The sequence below is a fragment of the Pteronotus mesoamericanus genome, unplaced genomic scaffold, assembly GCF_021234165.1.
Source record: "Pteronotus mesoamericanus isolate MK-2021 breed Mesoamerican mustached bat unplaced genomic scaffold, CSHL_Meso_final contig_50, whole genome shotgun sequence".
Taxonomy (NCBI): domain Eukaryota; kingdom Metazoa; phylum Chordata; class Mammalia; order Chiroptera; family Mormoopidae; genus Pteronotus; species Pteronotus mesoamericanus.
The window spans coordinates 20886739-20901160 of record NW_026555186.1 but is presented as its reverse complement, the minus strand read 5'-3'; positions in this window follow the sequence as shown (position 1 = coordinate 20901160).

Here is a 14422-nt window from a genome sequence, read left to right as displayed (position 1 = left end):
GAGTCGGGGTGGGTTTTAAATTCTTGCTTGAAATGCCAGGACAAGCTGTCTGTCGCCATCCCAGGACCATGATGATAGTCTGCCTTGGGATGAAGGGGACACTGCAGATGCCAGGGCTGAGAGGCAGAAAGAAACAAAGTTCTCTCCCCACACTGAGTCCCTGGATCAGCCAACCAGGTGAGTTTTTTGTTACATGAGCCCATTAATTGCCTTTATTGTTTAAATCTCTTTGAATTGGGTTTTCTGTGACAACCTGAAATATCCTAACAAACACCAGGCCCCCTTTAACATTCGATCTCGGATAAGCTACAGGAGGAAGAGGAACATTTTACCACTTGGGCAATTGGTGAGTAGCCTGCTTTCTGGCCATAGGGTGGTTTAGAAGCTTATTTGATCCCTGTGCTATAAATTCTAGAGACACGTCTACTGCAAATGACTACAGCGAACAGCACTGTCTTTAACAAACCAGACATTAGATTAAAAGCCATGGGACTAATCTTATATCTGGCACACAGAAGTCAGTGACAGCAGCATTACCAGACAGCAGGCTGCGGAGCCTCATTAATGTGCACCATGGGGAGGCCTGCAAACCCCAAATACACAGTGGGGAGAGCAGCCACATGGTGAAGGAAGTTATCCAGCACTCACTGTCTCTGTTTCTGTGTGTGGCCTTACAACATCCCCTCAGTACCAGAGAAAAGCAGAGTGGCTCTCTTTTCCTTCCCACCAGAGGGTCCCAACCACAGAGAGACAAAATGAGTGCTAATGGCTACCATGTGTTGATGATTTTTTGTGCCAGGTGCTGTCATGAACACTTCACATATATTGTCTCACTTAATTCTAAGGATGTACTTGGAGGTACGAACTATGGATATCTCCTCTTTAGAGATTAGGGCACTGAGGCCCAGGGAGGTTAAGGTCTGATGGCTGGTAAGAGGCAGAGTAGAGAGTTAACCACTGCGATGAGACTCTGGTTTCTTAACCTCTACACTACGCACCAAGCCTCCTTTTCTGCTCCTGGACCCCTTCGATGATTTGTGAAAGTCTTTATACTTTTAAATTATGCATTTTGCATGTGCATATATACTGTTCATGTATATTTTATATGTATAAAATTACATATTATTTTCTTTTTATACTTATATTATTGGGGTTTTTTTTGAAGAGTCCTCAGAGTATCTCCTCCCCTAAGAGGCTGGGATCCACCCAGGGGGCCCTCAGCCTCAGCTGATGGTGGAGGAAGGGTACCCAGCCCAAGAGGAGGCTGCCCTCCTGAAGAAGCTGTGGGTAAAAGCAGCAGGCATGCTTAGAATTCACAGTCTGATGTAGAAGGAGGCGGAAGCTCTGAATGTACTTGGTGAACATTCTGGCCCATAAATAAGCTGAAAGCACTCATGGCTCAGTGGACACAGCTGATTTACACCCTTCTCCTTTGGGATGAGCATCACTATGTCTAGATGTTTGAAGAGTCTGTGCCCTCATATGAGAACATGACTGAACAAGGCAGAGTTGGGGGACCCAGCTCATGACTACAAAGACAAATAGCACTTCATTGGGAAGCAGTGCCTGTCGCCAAAAAATGACACAAATGTTCCACTGGAAGCACATTACACCATATAACACTCATGACTTGAGCTGAGAGAAGGGTCTTGCCCAGTTTTTAAGGGCCTCCACCTTCCTTTGGTCCCTGGGGAGGGGCAAAAATGAGATAAGACTACTGTATAATAACACAGCCAAGTAACTGATTTCTGATCTCAGGGTGCGGGGAAAGGGAAAGAGTCTCTTCTCCATTTGAGTAGGCAGTTTGATTAGCATTTCATTTGTCAACACATTATTTTCTAATTTTTAAAGGGTTTTCCCTTACTACAGTAACATACACTGGATCAGTATTATTAACCTGCTTTCAATAGTCATGGTTAACGCTACCCTCTCCACTCAAAGAAAGTGAAAAAGGCTCTCATTGACTTAGCATTCACTATGAATCAGGTATTGTTATATAATGGGTAACTCATACTTTTCCAAGATTAAAGTGAAATTTGTTTGTGTTCTTGGGGTCGTTATGAGGAGGATAGAGGCATTGTCTTGATTGAGGCTGTTAAGTATGGTGAGAATGGGTGGTCCAGGGGCAGTGAGTCCCATAGGGCGACAGAGGTGGGGTAGCCTAATATGTCTAGATCTTCAGCTTTGGTCCATGGAACCAGTAGTCCCCAAGGACAACACTGATAGTTTACCAAGGTTCTGTTTGATATGTATGGCTGGAGAAACTAATCTAAACCAACATTTACTCAAATTTCCTGCTTCTCTGTTAGATTACATAGGTTTGGGAAACTAGGACAGAGGATGGGCCCTGCTGGTGTGAAAGTCCGGGTGCCTTGGGGAGGGATGCTCCTAGCAGGGGAAATGACTTTGTTTCTTTACTCTAGGACCTGAGGCTGCCCTTCCATCTCAGATTCTTCATGCTTTCTGAGGAACATTCTTTCTTTATTTATCTTCTGGTCCATCCTCAACTTTGGTTTCAATTTCAAGTGCTGCCACAAATGATTGTGGGCCACTAAGCTGGGCCACTGCGCCAGTACTGGCTATGGCATCATGAGTGACAGCAACAGCTTTGTTGCTGTCATGGGTGTGCTCAGTGGAGCAAAGGGCCATTGTGGCAGCACAGGTGGCCTTAGAAGGCTCCAAAGCTTTGGGGAGCAGTAGAGGTCTCTGAGTTGATGAAGGCCAAGAGGTCTTATTTGCAAAATAGTTACCCTTCTGAATTCACTTATAATTTTTTTTGAGTCTTACCATAAGCATGATGTCTCTTTATTTTCTTGTCTTCTTTTATAACTCAGTTTTCACAGATTCTGCTTATTTGTTTTTAAACTAATTTTCAGAGTACTTTACTTTTGCAGTTGCTATCTTATATGGCTTCCCCAACCCTTTTCTTTTTTAATTATATTTTATTGATTATGCTATTACAGTTGTTCCAATTTTTCCCCCTTTGTCCCCTTCCATCCAGCATCCCCCACTCCCTCAGACAAGCCCTACACCATTGTTCATGTCCATGGGAATGCATATAATTTCTTTGGCTACTCTGTTTCCTATAGTGTACTGTACACTCCCATGGCAATCCTATAATTACCTATTTGTACTTCTTAATCCCCTTACCTCTTCACCCATTCTCCCACATCCCCCTCGCATCTGGCAACCAACCGTCAAAATCCTCTCCATATCCATGATTCTGTCTCTGTTCTTGTTTGCTTAATTTGTTTTTTTAGATTCAATTGTTAATAGATATGTATTTGTTGCCATTTTAGTGTTCATAGTTTTGATCTTCTTTTTCTTAAATAAGTCCCTTTAACATTCATATAATGATGGTTTGGTGATGATGAACTCCTTTAGATTTTTCTTGTCTGGGAAGCTCTTTATCTGCCCTTTGTTTCTAAATTATAGCTTTGCTGGGTAGAGGAAATTAGCTGTAGGTCCCTACTTTTCATTACTTTTAATATTTCTTGCCAATTCCTTCTAGTCTGCAAAGTTACTTTTGAGAAATCAGCTGACAATCTTATGGGAACTTCCCTGTAGGTAAACTCTCTGCTCTTCTCTTGCTGCTTTTAAGATTCTTTCTTTATCTTTAACCTTTGGCATTTTAATTATGATGTGTTTTGGAGTGGGACTCTTTGCATCCATCTTGTTTGGGACTCTCTGTAATTCCTAGACTTGAATGTCTATTTCCTTCATGAAATTAGGGACGTTTTCTTTCACTATTTTTTCAGGTAGATTTCCAATTTCTTGCTCTTTGTCTTCTTCTTCTAACACCCCTATGATGCAAATGTTGGAATACTTGAAGTTGTCCCTTAGGCTGCTTACACTGTCCTTGATTTTTTTGGATTTTTTCTTCTTGTTCTGATTGGTTGATTTTGCTTCCTTATGTTCCAACTTACTGATTTGATTCTTAGCTTCATCCACTCTACTGTTGTTTCCCTGTATATTGTCCTTTATTTAAGTTAGTGTATCCTTTGTTTCTGATGGGATCTTTTCTATGATGTTGAGGTCCTCACTAAGTTTCTTGAGCATCCTTATAACCAGTGTTTTGAACTCTGCGTCTGATAGATTGCTTATCTCTATTTTATTTCATTTTTTTCCTTGAGTTTTGGTCTGTTCTTTCATTTAGGCCATCTTTCTTTGTCCCCTCATTTTGGCAGCCTCCTTGTGTTTGTTTCTATGTATTAGAGCTGCTATGACATCCTGTCTTGGTAGTGTGGCCTAATGTAGTAGGTGTCCTGCAGGGTCCAGGGGCACAGCCTCCACTATCTCCCAAGCTGAATACTTGAGGCGTGTGCCCTTTTTGCGGGCTGAATACTCCTTCCTCTTATAGTTCACTCTTGATTGCTCTTCGCGGGTCATTGGGAGGGATTTGCCCAGGCAAGAACTGGAAGGATTGGCTGTGACCACTGGCCACCAACCTCCACCTTCCATGGAAGATCAGCTGTGCAGAGGCAGGGTGGTGGTGCTCCGATGTGGTCTGTAGCTGTCCACTGCGTCTGCTGGTTCTGGGGCTTCCCAGGTAGTACAGGCCAAGGTCAGACCCCTCCTGTGTTCTGTCCTAGCCACCTGCATGAGCTATAAAGCAATCTGAAATGGCTGCTACTTATGCAGGGCATGAAGATTTCCAGACAAATCCAAGCTCTGAATCTAGGCTGGCTGTTGCTAATGCTAGCCTGGGGCCACTTAGCAAAAGGTACAGGGACTGGGCACTTAACGAGGCCAGTTGTTGATTGTTTGACAGGATTTAGGAAGATGTGGAACAGGAGCCAAGGCCAGCCATTCATATGGAAAAGTCACAGTTAACAGTTTGTGTAGTCCTGTAAATTGGGTGGAACAGCGTCTCTAGGGAATCTCTAGGGCATGGCAAACAATATTAGCCAGATTGATGGTGTTACAGATATGGTACCTGCCTGTTGACTCTGTGGCTGTGTTGGGGAAGGTCTCCGAAAAGGGACAATGGCCTTTGTTTGATGTTGTGTGGGAGAAAGCTGCACCCCCCCGCTTTTCTCACCTTGATGCTAGACACCTCAGTTCCTCCTTGTATGCCACTGGTGCCTTTCAAGCTGCTACCCTGGTGCTGGAGCTCAGGAGTAAGTCTAAGTAAGTTGATGTGTGGGTTCTCTACACATGGGGAACTAACTGCTTGGGACTCCAAAAGTTTCTTCCACCAACTCAATCCCTACTGGTTTTTGCAGCTGGAAGTTGTGGAGACTTATCTTCCTGGCACTGGAAGTCTGGGCTGGGGGCCTGGTGTGGGGCTGGGACTCCACACTCCCAGGATATCCCTCCTGAATTTTTATCCACCACACGTGGGTGTGGCCCAGCCTGTTTTATATCTCCACCCCCTCCTTCCGTTCTGGATGGATGTGATTTCTTTAATTTTGTAGTTGTCCGACTTCCATTCAGCTTGGAATGGAAGTGGTAGTTGTTCTATATTTTAGGTGTAATTTTGATATGACTGTGTGAGGAGGTGAGCTGTGTTTACCTATGCCACCCTTTTGACTGGAAGTCTCTCACTTATAAATAAATGCAGGTAATTAGGAGGTGGAAACTGAGTAGAAGTGCTGAAATAGTGGGTGGAATTGAAGCAAAGAAGTGCTTTTCATTTCTATTTATATGACATCACTTTACTTCCAGAATAGTGCAACCTGGGAAAACAGAGGCTGAGGGATTTTCAAGCCTAGAACACTTTCAATGACTACTAACTTGGAGAGGGAAAAAAATAAATTTTTTTTTTACCATACCTATATAAGGTTTTCTGGTAGTAGAATTATCTAGGAAAAAATAATCGTTACTAAATTCTATGATTGATGTAGTTTATAAATTTTGAAAATGTGATCACTTCCCATATTTTACCAGGAAGAAAACTCTGCCTAAGAATACTTAGAATTTTTATTTAGAAAAATCAAATGCTTAATCATTTACTATATTACTGATATTAGTTATGTTATGGAAATATTTATTATATTATATTATTATAACTGATACAAAGTTACCTTATAACAGGTGAAAATCATTTCTTAAAATCAAATGAAATCTGATGAAATCTGATGCAAAGTGTAACTGATAGGGAATTTAATGTCAGTTGTATTTTGGGAGGCCTTTCGCTATTCCCCTAGCAGTGCAAATGCCCTGGAGAGATTACACAATTTCAAACAATGTGTAAGTACCATGAGCGGGATGATAGGAAGAGTTTGCCTCATGTACAGTCCATAAGGAGGTGCATTTTTGTAAGTAATTAAGTATGAAAATAATGCTGATTAAAAAGGTGCTCTGTTTTTTATTATCACTACACATTGGCAATTTTAAACAGTAACAGATAGTCCATTGTGAAAAACAAATTTTATGGGTGTAAACATTGAACAATTGCTGTGAATATTGTTGAGTTTTAATAATGTATGTAAACTATAAGTTAGCACTTTTTCTTATCTATCCTTCAAAAATATTTTCTTTTACATGGACTTCAGTTAGAAGAACCATCAGTTATTCAGTTCCTCTCCGCCTCTCACCCCCACCTCTGCCAGGGATCATCAGGCACGCGCACACACACATTTGTTTAGCTATACACCCCTAAAGATTAGGGATCATTTCAGTGAAGCCCTGTATGCCACATATTCTTGCATCTAAGTAGTAGATTCAATTCAAAAGAAATAAAGATAACACACTCATTATATAGATGAAGAAATAGAACTTCAGTTGCTTCAGTTCTCCCGTTTGTATGACAACTTGTAAATTTTGTTTGTTTATAATTTAAAGCAGTGAATCAGAATGTAAATTACAGTTGATAATATCTTTGTTTGATTAGTGCCTTTCAGTTCCTTATAAAATATCCTATTGAGTTTGCATAACTTCTAAATTGGAAATTTGTATTTTACATTATTAACTGTTTTAAAACTAAGAAATGACTCAAGACATATTTATTGTTATATGATTTTTTAAAAGTTTTGGCTGATGGAGGTGTCAACTGTGCTAGCTACGCCCCTGTTCTGGTGTCCAGTCCATTATATGCACCACTGTTCTGGGCAGTAGGGTCTGCTTAAAGGTGGCAGGTCTGCACACCACAGTCACTGGGGTGGTCTCTCTGTCTCCTGAGTGTTTACATACTACCCATCAATAAAATAGCCACTTTCTGCTTTGCTGTAGGCCATGTGGGGGCCATTGTAAGTGTCATTCACTCCTTATTCTGGTGTTAGGTCAGGCCAAGCCCCACTTCCTCTCCACTCTTTGCACTTACCCTTCCTGGACAATTCTGCCTGTTGTCTTGAAAAATAAAATTCTCATAACACAGCCCTTGTGCAGAGAAAGCTCAACTTCCCTTTTTATGCATATCATGAAAAGGAGATAGGTCAGGATGAGGACTGGGAATTTGGAGTAATATATCTTATTGTTTTATCTTGAGCCCAGAGAAACGTGAAACACAGTTCAATTTTCTCTTGGGTTATCTTGCCACATTAGTCAAGGGTACCATGGAATTGCATTGAAACAAACTGTTGTGAGTGCTATCAATTTAGAGAAGTAAAAACAATTGCATTTGTAGTACTCCTAAATCACACACACTTAGAAACTATATCCTTTTGAGTCACTGAGTTTATTAATTATAATTTGGCTTCATTTTTGTGGGACATTGTAGTGTTCCTCACTGATTTTATTATTGTTCCATAGTTTTATCAGTCTAATGTGTTATTTTGTATAACGTGGGTGATGGTGTTTCTTTGAAGATAACGAAAGATCCCATTTGTGAGAGATAGGATTTATCAGTTAAACCATAAAGTATGGATATTAACTGAGCACTCAGTTGTGCATAACGTTATGCAAAGTGCTTCACTCACGCAATGGATTGTCAGGGACTGTCTCGGGATGCTCTCCTCCTCAACACTGCCCTCTGTTTTGCTTTGCAACATTGGCTATTCAAACTAGGTGGTTAGTTTTTCTCATGTGCACATAGAAAATAAATTACTAACCCTCAGAAGTTGTCTATGGAATTTCTTAAGTCTGCTGCACCCAGCAAGAGAAGAAAAATTCCCTTTAATGGTAGGACGGGGATATCCCGGGAGGATATCCCAAATGGCCACGTATACCCTTGGGGTCTGACTTCTGATGACTCAGTACAACCAAATTAGCCCCCGTTGCCTGTGCCAGCCATTCCTGAACCACTGCCTGGTTTTCTCTGCGGCGTCTGTGTAACCTGTTTAGCACGCAATAAGCTCTAGTGAAACATTAGTTCCCTTCTTTTCCTTTTCCTCTTCACTGAATGAATGAATGAACAAATTATTTAACTCTTCTCTGCTGCACGCCAGTTTTCTCTGTTCCACGGCCACGTGGTAGAACATGCCAACATGTAATCCCTGAGGCTTTTGATTTCACATACAGCTAACCTGAGAATACCTCAGTTCTTCTAATCTTAAAATCAAGCTCCTGGGAGTGTGAAAGGTCTATCCTTTGTCTGGAATGGCATGGTTGTGGGGAGCAGAGGGGAGCCAGGAACAATTTTTTTCAAAGGAGATTCTGGGCACAAATTCCCATAGGTTTTTACCACTCCTTGTATCCCTCTTCCTAATCCTGTTTTGGTCCCAGATTTGATACCGCAAGCCTCCCTGTCACCACCTTGGGTCCTGTTAGTTCACTGTCTCTCCCCAAATGACACTGACAGCCCCAGCCAGAGGGCTCCCGACAGTTATTGTCTCCCCACCCCCCTTCTCCACCAGCTGAGCTCCCCGCTCCTTGGCTTCTCGAGCATTAACGGAGGTCAGGTTGCTCCTAACCCTTTTATCCCTACTCCAGCTGTAATAAACTCTTTGTATTCCAGTGCCTGTCTGAATCTACCTGCCCTCGTTAGAAACTAATAAAGTTCCTGCCACCGCTCAGGGGCTTGAACCCGGAGATGCTAGTTAAAATCTAAATTCCATTTCTCCACCGAAGCAGTTTTTGTGAGAGCTGAAATAATGCTTGGGTGCAGTGCCTCTTAGCTCTGGTTCATTTTGTATCAAGTAGGCTTTTTATAGGCTGCCATGAAAGGCCAACTACAATTAAATGCTAACTCTGAAACATTTGTTCCTATACACTCAATTGTTGTCTGAGGAATAGACTTTTCAGGGGAACAAAACCACTTTGTAAATTAGATACCCTCTGATACATCATAGTCTGGACTGTACACTCTAACCTGTGTCAAAAGCACAGTGTGGCCTCTGTGTTCAGAACAAAGGTTCAACATAAGGACATCGAACCAAGGCACAAACAGATAGTAGCATCATACGTCAGGATTTATTAAAGGGGCACGGATGCTGGAACTTGGGGTGTTATGTGGGCAAAGGACTGCAGTTGGAAGGGGGAGTGAGGGATGGGCCTGGTATTAGACCCTTCTAGCCAAGTAGGGCAAAAACGGGGTGGGGCCCAGGAAGTTGCTGGGAAATGGTTATCATCAGCCATGGACCAGGAGAATATAGGAAGCCCCTAACAGGTGGGGGACTCCATGGTGTTGAAGCTGGGGCAGGAAATATAAGCTAGAAGGTACAGTTATCATTATCAAGGCATTTGTCCCAGGCTGGGGCTAAGCTGAGGACCTTAAGCAGGGTCTTGAGAATGAAACAGGATCTCCAACAAGAAACAGTGAGAAGTCTGGTCCTTGGAACTAAAATGTATCAAGAAGGGAAAGGAGAATGTACTGGGGGGTAAGAGATGCCTACTGAGCGTGGGAGCTCCATTATCAGAGTGAGGCATCAGGGGAGGAAATAAATGGTGATGAGCAAACGAGGGCCTCAGGGAGGAGCCCAGATGCTAGTGCTGAATCTCCACATTTTCGTCCTACACTGCACCTGCACTTTAAACGGTTCTCTCTCTGAGGATGAGAAAAGATTGGCAAGTCTTTGCTATTACTAGTGCACTGTCAAGACTCAAGCACAAGGTTTGCCTTTCTGTTGCTTAGCAACAGCCACCTCCTTGATTACCAGAGTTGTCAGAGTTTTTCTGTAGCTACCTACTCTGAAGCCGGGTATATGGGGCTACAAGGAAGAAGGCAAAGTCCTGCATGTTCAATCAGATACAAGCTTACTTGAAAGTGCCAGCAGGTGTACTCTCAGTACAAGCCCAGAGTGGAAGCAACAAGACTGATTTCATGGTGAACCCACATATGGATAGGAGGTGGGACAGAGGGGGAGAAAGACGGGAACCCTAATAATTCTCTAAATCCTGGAATTATCAGAAATGGAGAGAAGGAGAAAAGTAAGTAGTCAGACAAAGTTATTTAAAATATTGGAAACTATCTTTTTAAATGTGTATTAAAATAAAATTTTGTCATCATTCTCTTTTTAGTATTGAGATTAATTAATTGTCAAATACTAAGAAAAGCAAGTGCTTTGACATTCGGTTAGCTTCAGACTTCCCAGATTAAATGGTCATAGATGTTTCTCAACAATTGCAGAAATTAAATGTTAACATTTTAAACTGTTAAAAGTTTTGTTCTCTGCAAGGCAGAACAAGAATGGAGTCATCAGTGAGATGCCATAATGCCAGACAGTTTTGAAAAGTCAAGGGCAGAGATCTGAATGCTCTCCTCCTGAGAGGTTATCAGATGGAAAATATTCTGCTTGCAGGGATCAAGTTTGAATCTAGAGGCACCATGCTAAGGAGAAGGGCAGTGAGTTGAAGAAGTCTCTGTGTCTGTCCATTAAAGCCCTTCAGCTGTGTATCTGTCAGCCACAGCCTGATGGAAAACTCGCCTGTGCATTTTTCTTCTTTTAAATCAGGCATGTCAAATCTTCTTTTATTTTTGGATATCGCCCACGGCCCCATCCAAATCAACATTCTCTAGCAAGTAAAAAAATGTACATAGTTCTTTTGGTCTTTGCGGACTTTTAAAAAGTCATTTTTGTTTGAACAGAAATTTTTACCATTTCACTTATCACTTATTTATTCCATGAGGTATACCTAAAAAGAGAAATCTTTCAGATCATATTATGGCTAGTGCTGGCAAACACTGGAGCATGAGAGGGGACCAGAGGGGACGAAGGGAGGGGGCTGGAAGGAAGGCAGAAAAGGGGGCCGGGGGTGTGGAACTAGGAGGGAGGAGGCAGAGGTCGCCTGGCTCTCATATCCTCGAGGCCATCTAGGTTACAGATACAGGCCTGAGAAAATTATTATTATTACCACCCCTCAAAGTTTATATTTCCCTCTTACCATAGAAATTATTGCTTGGTTTCTTTTTTAAACTTCAAACCTTATTTTCAAGAAATTACTAAGATTTTTCCCCCGAGGGGATTATCTAAGGATGTAAGTGGTTTACTTAAAAATTAGAAAGGTTGGTCAATTTACATAGCTATCAGTGCAAAAGTTCCTGCCTTCTCCCTTTAAAAATTCAGAAAGCAAACCAAGCAATGCCAACTAAAATATTATATTTGGATATTTTGTTTTAAATTAAATTTTCCTCTTTATCAAAGTAGTGCAGATAGATAAAAATTCAACCAGTACTGGAAGGCTTACCACAGAAGCCGGCAGTCCTTCAATGGGTTTCCTCCTTGTCTGCCCCACCCCCCCCTCACTACCAGGAGTCCATCACTTACAAGGAACTTAGCCATTAATTTTGCTGCTTTTTGAAAACTTTTCTAAGGCAAATCATCTAATATGATTATGCTTCTCTCTTATACGATGTTTTGTTCTCTTTGAAGTTCTTTTCCCCTCATTATATGTCTCTCCCATGTTATGCATGTGCCAGGTGTGTGTGTGTGCACCTGCATGTGTGTGCATGTGTACATGTGTTCTTAGTCTCTCTCTGTTGTATTAGAACACCCTTAAGTGTCTAGTGATCTTTGACTCTGTTCGTATTGAAATGTGAAGTACCAAAATTCTGAATTGAAGCTCTGTAAGTTGTGTGGGTTTGCCAGATTTGTATTGGGAAACCACTAAGTATAACTAGTGGAAGCCCTTTTTTCCTGGGGCATTCAGTTTTTCTAGAAAAGAAATCACTAATTTCTTGTCTGTGTGTGTCCATGTGTGTTTACATGTGTGTGTATCTGATCTTGGCTGCTGGTATTCCAGGGTTGGGAGAAAGAGGCTACGCATCCCACCATTTGGTGTGTAGATTGGTTACTTCATTGCCTTGTTTCCAGACCCACATCTCTCCTCCAGGTGCTGGGTACGTAAGTCTTGTGTCAGCCTGTGCCAGGCTCCGAAGTACCTGTGCCTCCCGTGAGGCAGTGTGGTGTCCCCTCACCTCTGGTTGGTAGCCCCTCGGCAAACCCTAGATTATAGCTTCTTCAGCTTCTTCTCCAATCCTTCATGCACTTTCCACTGAAATGACTGAGTTTCCTTATGTAAGAGGAATTACATAAGGAATTAATCACGAATGAAAAACACAATCAAAGCCATTGAAATATACACTTTAAGTGGGTGAATCACATGGTATGTGAGTTGCATCTCAATAAAGCTATAAAAAATTACCCTCACATCAAAACAGTGTACGAAAAGTGAACACAAGTTTTCTAATGAAACAAACAGGATTGGTCTACGTGTGTATATTAAATAATTTAAATTTACTTTTCCTATTGGAGATGAAAAATAAATAGTAAAAAGGCTGCTGCGAACATTGAAATTGGTAGCAATAAATAAAATAATGTAAATAATAGAGACTGTCAAATTTGGACTTCCTAATCATTATGTAAAGTATGTGAAAATCTGAGAAATAATGTGGACATATACAACAATGAAAATAATTCTCTGTAAAAGTTCCATTTTCTATAGAACTTACTCTCATAGAAATAATTTCCAAAGACATTAAGGATCAAAACAAACAAAAAAACACCCCCAGAATAGAAAAATACAAAAGGCCTTTCTGTAATGAATGGTGTTTGTGGCATACGTACACACTGGAAATAAAAGACACGGCCATATTTTGTTCCTGACTTAATAAACTGTGGCTTTAAATAACTATAAAAAATACACTGTAAGGAGAAACCATGCATATAAACAGGTAATAAGAAATGAAATTTAGCCCTGGCTTGTGTGGCTCAGTGGATTGAATGCTGGCCTGTGTACCAAAGGGTCACAGGTTTGATTCCCAGTGCAGGGCACATGCCTGGGTTGTAGGCCAGGTCCAAGGGTGCATGAGACGCAACCACACATTGATATTTCTCTCCCTCTCTTTCTCCCTCCCTTCCCCTCTCTAAAAATAAATAAATACAGTCTTTGAAAAAAAAGAAATGAAATCTTGGGTACAGTATAACAAAAATTGTAAGCTAAGAAACATGGTTTGAAGAAAGTCCATCTCCCATAAATATATGGTTAAAATAAAGTTTAAAACAGTCTTCTATCCCATCCTGCAAATAAACTGGAAAATGAATCAATAACAGGGACACAGGGACTTTTTAAATCCTCAATAACATTAATTAGGAGAACAGAAGTGTCCAAAAAGATAAATAGCTAAAGAATACTAAAATAAGAGGAGCTCATGCATCTTAATGGACAAAAGCACAGGATTTCATTTGTGAAATGATAACCTCAATGCATAGGTTATACATTAAGGACTTGTTTACTATTAAAAGCTATGCGTAGGTAATGAAGACAGAAATGGTTAAACTGCCCTGGCTGGTGCGGTTCCATTGGTTGGTTGGAGCTTCCATTGGTAAACTGAAAGGTTACCGGTTGGATTCCTGGTCAGGCACACCAACCAGGGCGGCAGCAGATCAATGTTACTCACGTTGATGTTTCTCTCCTTTTCTCTCTCTGTCTCTTCCCCTCTCTCTAAAATCAATGGGCAGGTCCTCAGGTGAGGACTAAAAACAAGAAATAGTTACCTTACAATTTTAAGGATAGACAGATGCAGCGCGTTCTCTCTCTCTACAGCACACCTGCTGGCATCTTCTTTTAGAGCATATTTTGCTTTCTTTCTCCTAAGCTTCAAGGGCCCTTCTTTTGCCTCTGTAGCTTATTCCCTCAGCCCATGCCCAGCTGGCTTACTTTTCTTACCTCTGTGACTTTCTAAATAAATATTCACTCTGAAAAAGAAAAAAAAGAGAGAGAGAGAACAAGCAGATGAAAACTTCTGATTTTCTTTTCTTTGTTCTTTCATAGGCAATGTCGCTATCTGCTGCCAGAACACCTTAAGCACGTCTTTTTGATACAAGGCAGATCAGGTTCCCAACCAAACTACTCACTGCTCTTTAGTTTTGAGGAAATGATGGAGAGTCGTGTCAATTTCTCGTGGCAGCTGCTGTAACAAATTACCACAAACTGGGCATCTTAATTCACAGAAGTTTATTCTCTCATAGCAGGCTGAATTCCAGGGGTCAGCAGACCAAACATTAGAACAAGTGATGCTCCTAATGTTCCTATCATTTAGGAAATTGTAAGGATCTTAAGAGCTCTGAGCCAGGAGCTGGGGCAGAGATAAATATATACATTT